Below are 12,239 nucleotides of genomic sequence, written 5' to 3' on the forward strand. Positions count from 1 at the left end.
CAGGCCATGTAACCTGAGATGGTTCTTCCGCTGGTTCTTCCTGCCTGACTGGTTGCAGGCTCAACCATTTGATTCACTTTGGCCAATAAAACGTGAACAAAAGTAACACAGGTCACTTCCAAGCACCTGACTCTGCCGTCTCTTCTCCCTCTGCCACAGAACAGCAGTGTCCCCCAAAGGCCTGTCCCTCTGGCTTGGAGCAACAGAGGACGTGGAACAGAGCCACGAGCGTGCCATAAGTAAGAACTAAACCCTCACAGTGCAGGAGACCGAGACTTTGAAAGTGGGGCTTTACCTAGGTGAGCTGACAGGTTCGGGCGGGACGGTAAATCCTTAATTTGTTCCTTGCCTGGACTGGCTTCTACTGTCTGGCCAAGAAAATCTAACAGGAGGCTCCTGAGAATGAATCTTACCTCTCGCTGTTTGGGATACAGAAGCAGCTTTTTCTAACCCTGCAATACTCCGTATTATTGTCCTTTCAGTCTGTTCAGAGCATAGGCCACAGGCAGAAAGAACCTCCTTTAGCAAAACTAGACTCTCTCCCAAGTCTAGCTGCAAACCAGCTCATCATCCCTTCATTTGACCCTTGGCCTGCAGGTCCTTGCTGAAGCAGAAGGGAGCGGTCCCCTCACTTCAGTAGTCTTTCTAATCGCTCCCCTTGATTTACCAACTCGACAGACACACTGTCTTCCAAGTTATCAGAGGTGACAGTTTCACCAAGTGTGTTGCCACAACATAATAAGGGTCACCTTATTTAGTGATCACAGTCGTTGGTTCTGCTCCACAGTGTCACTCAGGGAGCTAGGCTGATGGGGGGGAGGCCCTGCTACGTGCATCCCAGGACTTCCACCTCCGGGTTCGAGGTAGTTGTTACCATTATAGTTGCTGGGACTTTCCAGCTGGTAGGAAGGGGGTGGGGGTGGGGTAGGGTGATGAACAGGACAAGCACCTTATCTTAAAGTAGATCAACCCAAAGTTGTACGTATCACTTCTGCTCACATCTAATTGCCCCAAACATCTAATCACACAGCCACACCTACAGGCAGGGAAAGTGGAAAATACATCTTTTTGTCAGGAGCCATGTACCCAGCTAGACCAGAGGAGCTCGGATGCTGAAAAGGGAAGAAGGAGCACGACACTGCGCAGGACGCAGCAGTCTGCGCTGTACCCCACACACCCCGTTCTATATAGTTATCAAAGAGCTTTCAAAAAGCACAACTCAGACTGTGGCACCCTCTGTGAAAACCTCCACGGGCTTCCTACTTCAGTTAGCATAAAATCCCAAGTCCTTACAACGGCCTGCAATCCCCACGCAATCTGAACCCCCAGGACCTCTCTCAGGGCATCTTCTAATACTCTTTCCATAAAATAAACACCACATGGATTGAACATCTAACTATGAAAGGTAAAACTGGGAAGCTAATGAAAGAAAAAGCAGCATAATGCATTTGTGACCCTGAGTGATGAAAGATCACAAGGGTATAAACAACATGGGGGAATTTTGATGGAACTGACTCCCTCAAAATTAAGGACTTGTAACTCAACAAAGGACACTACAGACAAAATTAACAGATAGGCAAAAGACTGGAAGTATGTGCTTGCAACATCTAAAAAACAAAAAAACCCACAAAGGAGTTAATATCCAGTGTATGCCAAGAACTCTTGGAAAATAACAATAAAAAGACAGGAAATGCAACTGAAAACTTGGTAAGAGAAAGAAGCAGACAATTCACTAAAAGTAAAATTAGAGGGGTCAGATAAAATACAGGATGCCCCATTAAGTCTGAATTAAAGGTAAACAATGAAAAGAATTTTAGTGTGCGTCCAACTATTGTATAGTATATACTTACGTTAAAAAAAATTGTTGTTTATTCGAAATTCAAATTTAACAGTGTCTCGTATTGTATTTTTATTTGCTAAATCTGGCAACTGTAGGTGAAATCCACACGGCTAACAAGAGAATGAGGAAAAGCTGAGCCTCACTGGTAATCAAAGAAATGCAAATTAAAACTATGTGATACCACTTTATACATTGTGTTAGCAAAGTCTAGAAAAAAAGGCTTTTACTAAAGCGCATATAACCGTTTTTTTTTTCCATTTTACTATGAAAGATCACCTAGCGTAAGATTCTTTTTTTGATCATATCACTAGGCAATAAAAGCCCAACTATTCACCGCATGTGCAGAGAGAAAAAACACATTTCAAATCCATTACTTCATACTGTAGATTGCGCAGGAGTAATACCAATAACCATACTCAGGCAGCAACGACTTCTTCCTAGAAAGTTTAAGTACTTATTCAGTATAAATTTTGAAAAATTAAATGTTGAGGATGAATATGTCTGAGTACCATGTGGTAGTTAAACAACAGTGCTCCCATAAAGAAAATCATAATATTAATTTTGATACTAGGTGAAGATTAACCTCTTAAGGTTAACTATCACATCAGGTCAGAAATTTGGACCATAAGCAAAAACAAGAATCAGGCTTCACATTCTCAAAGAGCTTTCACAGAAAAATGCTTTATCTAAATCACAAACACGGCTTTAGCCTGGGTAATCCCTATCTGGAAGGCAGACACAAGAAGGAAACAGGGGCTGCATAAACACAGACACAACACGCACAGCACCCATTCTTTTTTAAATATCATGGGCTTATTTCATGTCAATATCCTATGTAGGGTGTTTTAAATAAAATGTCAATACAATAAGTAAGGTATACCAACAACTCACTTTGCCTTCTCTAACTTCTAAGATAAATGATGCCCTCCGAATTTAACATCTCCACAGGAAAACATTTTGAAAACTCGATCAATTTAGAAAAATATCTACTTTCTATCGTAGTTCTGGTTAACAGTCATAAACAGCTATTTCATTCTGAAGAATAAAAATATTCTAAAATAAATATTAAACCAAAACACTTTAAATGATACAATAATAGTCGTGGTATTCACAGAAACTACAATGATTCAGCCTACCTTACATAAAAGACACACAACATAATTATGAAACCTTCTAACGTGTTGATAAGAACTGCTAGCAAACTTGCAAGTGGTAATCACTTCTAGACATGTTTCTAACAGCAGCAAAAACAAAAATCTTTTAGATCTAGAATTCAGCATCCAGCAAGCCTAATTTTGGCAGGCATACGATACAACACACTGCCACGAGAGAGACCGATAAACATAAAAGTGACACGGCTTTCGCCGTAATACTTAAAGCATTAAAAGTATTTCCATAAATGACAATGACCTTTTTTAACTACATATAAAAATAATCCTTGAAACGGCCTGGGTCTCAAATGTCACGGACCCCTGAGACTTGCAAACAGGACACAAATAATATTCTCTGTGCTCATTTCTTATTTTTAAGTTTCAGAAGAAAAGTAAAATCAAAAGTGTTGTATCAGCACAACTGCTAAAGGTTTGACATAAATGTGGAAAATTCAAAGTACTTATTTTCCAAGTTCAAGAAAAGGAAAAGATGATTCTTTGGTGCTTGTCCCAAGCTGAGGACAAGTAAACACAGAACCGGTTTTAAAAATGCCCCAATCAATCCTTAAACTCCACTCAGTTTTTCCCCTGAAGGACACAGCTGAGAAAGGCAGCCGACCAGCAACTGCCCCTGTCAGAGCCCTGGCTCCTCAAAGCCGGCCAGTCCCTAAACTCCAAGTTTAAAGTCAACCAATCCTTAAATTATCTCACACTTCAATAAAAATCAATCCTAAAACCCTATGCTTCTTCAAAACCCGATGTAAGTACATCTCTGCCTGCTTTGAGAACTATATTCTGCAAGCACAGTTCTCCTTTGCTTAGCAAGTATGAAATTCAGCTTTGTCTCAGCTGCACGCCAGTGGCGGTCTCGCCCTTCCATCACACAATAAATATTATGGTTACTTGGGTATTAGCATTTTTCTTCATGGAGGTAAGAAAAATATTTTTGTTATGGTAATTCAGTTTTATGGAAAGTTGGGAATCTTCACCTTTTAAGTCTAATTATAATCCTTCTTGCCGGATCGACAGCTGCACTAACAAAGGTGTACTTTTTCCTTCTCTAAGTCGCAGACCCACAATTTCATACCATTAGTGGTCCAAATCCAGCCGATGGATATCATATGAAATATTAAAATCTCCAATTACTAAAACTAGTAGCAACAACTGAGTATCATCAAATAATCTTCAAACAAAATGGTAACTGATCAAATATTTAAGTAGATACTCTTTTTGATCTGATAGAAATGATAGTGTGGCTTGGTTTTTTAAAACCTAAATGCTAAATCCTATCTTTGAGCCTGGTTTACTTGGGTAAACTGACCATCTCCTCTTACATTTTTCAGTCTAGAAGATGAAGTGACTGTCACCAGCTCCCAGCACCTCACAAAGAGGGATGCATGTACTCACTTAGAGTAAGATGAACCCCAAATGTTTCAGAAAGGAAAATAAAACCTAACCATTATGTTATCATTTTGTTTGTTGTTGAAGTCAAGTCAGTTTGAGGTTTAGGTCAGCATGGGGAAAAAGTAAGAGCAACTGTCTCAAATTTGACATAAAAGATGGCTGAAGAGAATAATATAGATTCTAATTAGAAAATTAGAATGAGAGGGGAGGGTATAGCTCAACGTGGTGGAGCACATGCTTAGCATGTGTGAGGTTCTGGGTTCAATCCCCAGTACCTCCTCTAAAAAAAAAAGTAACTAAATAAATAAACATAATTACCTCCCTCCCCACCCCACCCCCCAAAAAAGGAAAAGAAAATTAGAGTGAATGGGAGTCCTACCCCAAATACAAATCCCTCCATCAGACTGGCAAAGTGAACCGTGCAAGAGGGTTGCCTTCCCCAAGTATACTCTAATACTGAGAGCCACGTCCTTGGCCTGCTTTTGGGCTTCGTGTTTTCAAAAAATAAATTCTAAATAGCAAGGGGTGCTACCTTATGGTCTGTCAACTCAGTGAAGTCTCCACTCAAGTCCAATCAGAGAAGGAGTACAAACATGAATTACCCGTGGATTCAACTGACCACACAAACATTTGCCTACGTGCTGAAGGAAGCCAGAAAGTCACCCCAAAATACGCCATTCTGACATACTGATTATTTTGAATTAAAGGCATTTAAGAAATATCAGGTGCACGAAGGACACGGTGAGTCTCCTCTGTCCTTCCTGAAAGCAAGAGATAAAACTCCCACATGAAAGGTGCTTTCCCTGGACCAGGAGGAAGGAAGACATTCTTATCAGCAGAGACGGGAACTGGGGGCTGAGAAATCTGCACAAACAAATCTTATTACACTACCCTTTCCCTTCCTCTTCCTTCTTCCCCGCTTACTACCCCTCTGTCTTGTCAATTCTTCACAAATGTATTGTTTCTTTGTCTAAAATGTACAACAGCTTCCTGCTCTGGTCACTTCTTCAGGCCTGGATTCTCCCGTGAAGGCTCCCAGGTGTATGTAAAAGTTTAATAAAATCTGCATGTTTTTCTCCTGTTAGTCTGTCTTATGTCAGTTTCACTCTTAGGCCCAGCCAGAGACTCAAAGAGGGCAGAGGAGGATCCCCCTCACCTACAGTGTCAGGAGATTGACCGACTTAGCTTAGGCATAGATTTGGCAAATGTATCCAGAAAGTACCAAATTTATTTCTTAGAGTATGTGGAAAGGCAGCTGAAACTACAGTCAAAACTACATTATAAACTGTGTGACCAATCCAGTATCTTTGAACTAGTTTCCACATCTACAAAATAGGAATAATAACCCTATTGCAAAGGACTGTCACAAAGATTAAATGAGATAACAATAACTAGCAGCTTTAAAAAATATCCTAAACATCAAAACCTCTGAGTCCTAGATTCACTCTTGCCACTAACTTGCTATAATACATATGGCAAGTCATTTGATCTCTGTTTCTGTATCTGTCAAATAGGGAGCGTGATGCCTGCTCGACATATTTCATGGGGTGTTTATGACAATCACATATGAAAACTAATGTGAAAAGGATTTTTTTTAAATGTACCAAAACCATATAACTGTGAGACAGTTCATTCCATATGCACAAAAATGAAGAAGATTCATACTAGCAAACCTGTTACAAGCCAGGATGCCCAATTATTGATTATTATATTATAAATATCTATTATAAAAATAATATTAATGCTACAATAAACTAATTTTACTAAAAAAATCTGAAAACTAAAAACATACTCAAAACACTAGACAGACTGGCAACCACACAGAAATTCCAGGCTATCAGCTACAAGAACTTTTTTCCATACAATAAATGAACCAAATGAACGCAGCTCTCCACAGTTCAACACAGTCTTTTGTTCAGGTCAGGTGTTTGCCATTTACAACTACCACTTCCATTTCTAAAGCACAGGGAGAGGTAGAAGAGGAAAGTTACAGCCTGCAGGCTTTCTCAGCATCAGCAGGGCTGACATTTTGAACTAGATAAGCTCCTTGATGTTGGGCTGCTCCGTGCACTGCGGGATATTCAGGAGCATCCCTGACCTCCACCAACTAGATGACAGGAACAATGTCTCCCACACACAGTTGTGACAACCAAAAATGTCCCCAGGGTGAGTTGGAGGAAGGGACAAAGTCATCCCCAGTTGAGGTCCACTAAGCTACAGTCACAGTACTGAGTTCCAGTACTTACCTCATGTTTCTCTCTCTGTAGATTGACGGCTTAGAGTGCAGCTTGAAACTAGCAGTTTTGCAGTAGGAGAACTGGCTTTAAGAACGCTGTCTGTAGGGCAGGAACATCTTAAGAAGAGTTATAGGTATGGCAGGGAGTTATGGTTAAATGATCTCTTCCATCAACACGCTGTGTTTGCTTACCCTTCTCTAAGAATTCCCTTCTTGGGAATTCCTCTAAGATGACAACTTGGTTAATCTCTCACTAAAGCTAGTCTCTACCCAGACTTCCTAATTATTATTAATTGGTGTTTAACTGAAAAAAAAAAATCAAGCCTCAAAACTTTAATTTCTAAGTAATCAAATATGAAATGAATCAAAATTAAATGCTATTTATCTATTTAAATTATTAAAATTAAATATATTCAAACATTTATAATATTAAGTAAAAGTACACAAACTAGTATTCAGCTATTACTGCAAATATATCATATTAATATGCTGAAAGAAATATGCAAAAATAAAAAAAAAACACAAGTGGGATTTTAAGAATATATAATGCCCACTACACACCATCAGTGGGCTAGACACATTGTTTTCTGCAATTTCCATATATTTACATCAGTACTCTTAACATAACATAGTAGTATTTAAATCTGCTTATGTAAATGTAAAAGAAATTTGGATAAGTTACCTAGGATGCTATATTTCATCTGATCAGTGTTTGAGTGGTTTCTGCTGCCTTCAAATAGAAGGGCTTGAGGGGGTGGGTATAGCTCAGTGGGAGCTCAAGCTCAGCATGCACGAGGTCCTGGGTTCAATCCCCAGTACTGCCACTAAATAATATCTAAATAAATAAATAAATAAAATTTTATAAAGTAGCTCCTTTAAAAGAAAAAGGCTTAAAAAAAAAGAAAAAAAAAAGTAGAAGGGCTTACCTTCTCTCTGCTGGGTGCTACCTGATACAATTAAATAACCATCAACCTGCTCTCCCAGAGCCTGAACTTTGAAAGTGATAAAATAATATTTGAATTTAAAAAGGCAATGACAAAGCCTAAGACATCAACAGGCCATTTAAGACAAAGTTCTACTTCCTACCACATGTAATGTTCATTAAGCTAACCGCCATTGTGATTTAAAAAAAAAAAACTAATCACTTCTATTGCATTAAATTTAGGGATGTCACAACAGCAGATCTAAAATTTTGTGACCTGCAAAATGAGACAGCACATCTCCACATCTGTACTTGTGGAGGGTTCCTGTTTATATAGAGTTCTGGTTATTCAGGTCAACTCTCCCACTGAAAGCTCAAAAAGCTAAACAAAAGATAATTTTATATATTGTAAGAAAAAAACTGAAATCAATCATAAAATCTACACTGGTGTAAATGTATACAATCTTTTAATGGCTCGAATCTGAAATAGTTCTATTAAGAAGAAACAAACTCATGAGAAATGTGTGGAGGTTACTGTATGCCCTAAAAGAGATCGACAGAAATAAAAATCCTTATTTTTGTCTGTATTGTTCAAGTTTCTCATTTCCACCTCATTCCACATATAAGAGATGCGATCTACAATTCCACCTATGGCAAATAGCACCAGATTGCTCAATGTTAAAGGGACGATCAGCAGAGAAACTCAAACTTACTCCAATGTGTGGAACTTTGGCAGGACACACTTAAACCGGTGGAAACCTGCCTAAATGCTTCACACAACCCCTCCGTCACCCTCTAGTACGCAAGCTGCAACATTTCAAGCCAACTCCCTTATTTCACTAGCGCGCCTTGTCAACACTGAGGTAACAGAACTGGGAAAACTCATCACTCCCCCGTGATATTCAAATATCGAATTTTATTTCATTTGGTAAGAATTATACAGTTGCCAAACAAAACGAATGCAAATATAGTAACCGACGCACTCTGAGTAATTCTTTTGTTGAAAAGGACACTTCAGGAGCCTCAAATCCACCCTAGGATTGTTCATTCTCTGTCTCCTTTGACCCATTCTTGCCCTACTCCTTGAGCGTCTGGGACAAGGGGGTGGCCAGAAGGCCAGACTGAAGTCATCAGCCTGCAGTGATGCCTTTAGGCTGCTCTAGTTTTATTCCTGCAGGTCCTTCCCTGTATTCTGCTCCTCCAGAAAGGCAGCTATGTTTTATTCATCTCTGAAGGCCCCAAACCTAACCCAGTGTCCTGCAAAGTCATCCCTCGCCTCCCCTCCATGGCAGGCTCTGGATTAGGGACTAGAGACAAAGAAGGGCCAGGGCCGCAGACCTCACCCTCTGGAGACTCCCGGAAGTGGGGTACTGACTCTTGGCTACATGAACAGAGTCAAGTACTGAAAGGCCAGGTAGCAGAGCCCCGGGCTTGCCAGTCGAGGCTTAGATGAGGACCAAAAGCAGGCTTTCTCTTCAGAAGCAGAAATGTGTGTCTTCATGTCTTCAGCCCTGACCATTCCCAAGTTTCATATTCATTCATCCAACTGCCTACTCAATGTGTCGACTTAGGGGTAGCTACTGGGACCAACCGCCCAGACTCCGAAGCCAGACTGCTTGGGTTTGAATCCCAGCTCACTCCATCGCTCTCAAGCTGGATGACCGTAGGCACGTCACTTTTTTTTTCCCTTTTTTTGGGAGGGAGGTAATTAGGTTTATTTATTTATTTATTTTAATGGAGGTACTGGAGATTGAACCCAGGCCCTTGTGCATCCTAAGCAGGCACTCTACCACTGAGCCATCCCCTCCCCACTAGGCAGGTGACTTTTAACCTCTCTATGCCTCTCCTTTCGCATGTAAAATGGGGATCCCAACGGTTCCTAGCACAGAGAACTGTTTTAAGGGTTAAATGAATTCATATATGTAAAAATGCTTAAAACCCCACAGAGTGCACAGCTCACGCGGCCACGGCTCACTCACTGTCTTTACCGGCACCAGTGCTGCTGCTGCTGTGCCCATGCAGCATAGAAAACTTGTCCAAAACAGAAGTCACGGTTTTCTTCCCAAACCCCTTTCTCCCTTTTCCATAAACAGCACCACTATTCATCCAGTTGTTTCAGCGTAAAACCGAAGAAGTCACTGCTCCTTCCTTTTCCTCACACGCCAACTAGTAAGCCCACATCAGCAGTTCTGGCTTCAAAAGTTACCATCTTCTCTCCAACTACCTCCCCCACCCAAGACCCCAGCACCTCTCCCCCAGGGGACAGCCTCCCATCTCCCCACTCACTACTTCCCCTCCACGGCCCTCCAGCTAACTCTCCATCCAACAAAACTGAAAGCACATGCTACTCCCTGGATGCCAACCTTCCAGAGGTTTTTCCTACCACACTTAGAGCAGCATCTTCAAGCCACCATGGCCTACAAGGGCTCCCAGAGTCTGTCTGGCCCTGTCACATCATCCACCACCACCTTCCCCCTTCCTGCCGTGTCCTAAACACTCTCACCTGGCTGTGCCTTGGCCCCCTCAGGCTTGCTCCCACCTCAGAGCACTGTTCTGTTGGTGCCCCAGCTGTGAGGCAGGACTGTACAACTGTCGGGTTGCCCAAATTCAAATACTGTCCCTTTTATGTTTTAGCTGTGCAATCTTGAGCAAATTCTTAACCTATCTGTGTGTCCATTTCCTCATCTATAAAAATAGAGATATCAGTACATATCCCAGAAGGTTGTAAAAAATTCATTTAGTGTTTAGAAGGCTGCCTCTTTTAGTAAGCTCTATGTAAGTGTTTACTGAGATGATCATTCCTGCCTGAAATGTTCTTCCATCAGGCTCTTCCTCTCCCTTCAGTCAATTACTGTCACCTCCTTTGAAAAGTACCCCCTGACCGCATCGGAAACCACCTGCCCTGCTCTCCCACTGTTGTTCTTGCCTTCCTTTGCTTCACTGTACACATCACTCTGAAACAGTATCATGTCCCCATTCTCTGTTGCCTGATTCCCCTCTGGAACATAAGCTCCACTAGGGTGGAGACTGCATCTTATCTGCTGCTCTATTTCTAGTTCTGACTCAGAACCTGACTCTGAAAGCACACATCTCTTATCCAGGCTAGGGGACCAGTGTAAATTTCTTAGTAACAATACCATACTTAGCCACCCTTTCATTTTCACATTCATGATCTCATTTGATCCTTGAAAAGCCAACAGCTGACATACCATCGTCTCCCGTTTTAGAGAGGAAAAAGAAAGTTCCAAGTCTGGGTGACTTATCTTTGGACACAAAGATAGTCACTGCCAGCGCAAAAATGCGAACCCCTGCTTTCCGATTCTACGGATCCTTAGACTAAGATGGAAGGTTGTTACGCCCTTGAGCCGAATTTACAGAAATGTGATCTCTCAATCTCCTGAATAAATACACCCTGGGGCGTGCCCAATAGTCTTCCCTTCAGAGTTCCCCACAAATCCTTGTCCCGGAATTTGAGAAGTATTCAAGCATAGCACTAACTCATCAATAATGTACCAGCCCCTGGCAAGCCAAGAAAGTCAGTCAGCCAGCTATGATGACGCGATATTACAACCGACACAGCAACAACCCCTAAAATTCAGTGTCGGTGTTGAGTACGTCCTCGTTCCAGGACGCTCAAATTTTCTCTGCGGAAACCAGACAAGGGGACCTCGTAACTGACAAGAACATTGTGATAATGGTACCAGTGATTTCTTGATCCTTGTTCCACCAAGTTCAGTGACAACAGTTCAGATCGGCCATCGGGTTCAAAGCATGGTCCATGATCAGATGAGGGGAGGGAGGTGAGAAGGCAAAACTGGGGAAAAGACCCCTACCTACAAGACCTTCGTCTGCCGGCCGCGGGCCACCGCGTTCTCAGCATAACCGCCTGTCTCCACAGGGTCACATGCTTGTGTTACCTCACGTTGTCCCGCAACGCCCTCGGCCCCGTGGGATGACCAGTAGGGAGCCCAGAGGCTGTATATCCTCCATTTTACACAACAAGGAAACTGAGGCGGCAAGCCGCTATCTATTCAACGTGTCCTCAGCGACCTGGTCACTCTCGGGATTCCAGAGGAAGCCCGCATGTGGAGCTTCTGAAGGAAGCCAACAACCCTGACCCAGCCTGTCAAATTCCATCCAGTCCCCGCATTAGGGAAGACGGAAAAGGGGCTCTCCCAACCGTACCGCCCCTTCCCGGCCTCCTCGCCGGCCCGGGGGACGAGCTGCGGGCCCTGCCCGCGGGCGCGGCCTCGCGCTTGCGCTCCCGTCCCCTCGCCGCGGAGGGCGCGCTCCCGCCCTGGGCGGGCACCTGTCCCGTCCCCGCGTTAGGCGGCCTCCCGGGTCGCCCCGGGATCCGAACCGACAGCCACCACCAGCTCCAGGAGTGCAAGCGCCGGCGAGCTCGCGGGCCCGGGGAGCTGCAGGAGTCCTCGGACACTTACAGTTTTCCTACAGCGAGCGCGTCACAGCGAGGTGACGTCACGGGGCCCCACGCGGGGAGGTCAGGCCGCGGGGCGACGGCCGCGCGCCCCACGGCTCCGCCCCCAGAGCGCCGGCGGGAGGGACTCCTCTTTCCTCAGGACCCCGCCCCCTCGCCGCGGGGCCCGGGCGCAGGCGCACACGGCCTACGTGGACGCCGCCGGGCGGGCGCCACAGGCCGGACGCCGGGGGCGGGGCTGCTTGAGA

General features: G+C 43.4%; 1 protein-coding gene across 41 annotated transcripts in view; it reads right to left on the reverse strand.

Annotated features, from left to right (window-relative positions):
- The window catches only part of ZNF438 (zinc finger protein 438), a 144,169-nt gene extending 132,040 nt beyond the window's left edge, over positions 1 to 12,129 (reverse strand). For 22 of the 41 annotated variants that reach the window (XM_032473791.1, XM_032473782.1, XM_032473770.1 and 19 more), the window contains exons 1-3: positions 7,558 to 11,544; positions 7,314 to 7,466; positions 6,642 to 6,748 (exon numbers count right to left, since the gene is read on the reverse strand). The gene's annotated coding sequence lies outside the window, so the exon portion shown is untranslated. Of the gene's footprint in view, positions 1 to 6,641; positions 6,749 to 7,313; positions 7,467 to 7,557; positions 11,713 to 11,995 lie in introns of those variants that run through there. The other 19 variants (XM_032473784.1, XM_032473780.1, XM_032473779.1 and 16 more) reach the window with 10 other exon arrangements.
- Positions 12,130 to 12,239: the final 110 nt, after the last annotated feature.

The sequence above is a fragment of the Camelus ferus genome, chromosome 35, assembly GCF_009834535.1.
Source record: "Camelus ferus isolate YT-003-E chromosome 35, BCGSAC_Cfer_1.0, whole genome shotgun sequence".
Classification (NCBI taxonomy): Eukaryota; Metazoa; Chordata; class Mammalia; order Artiodactyla; family Camelidae; genus Camelus; species Camelus ferus.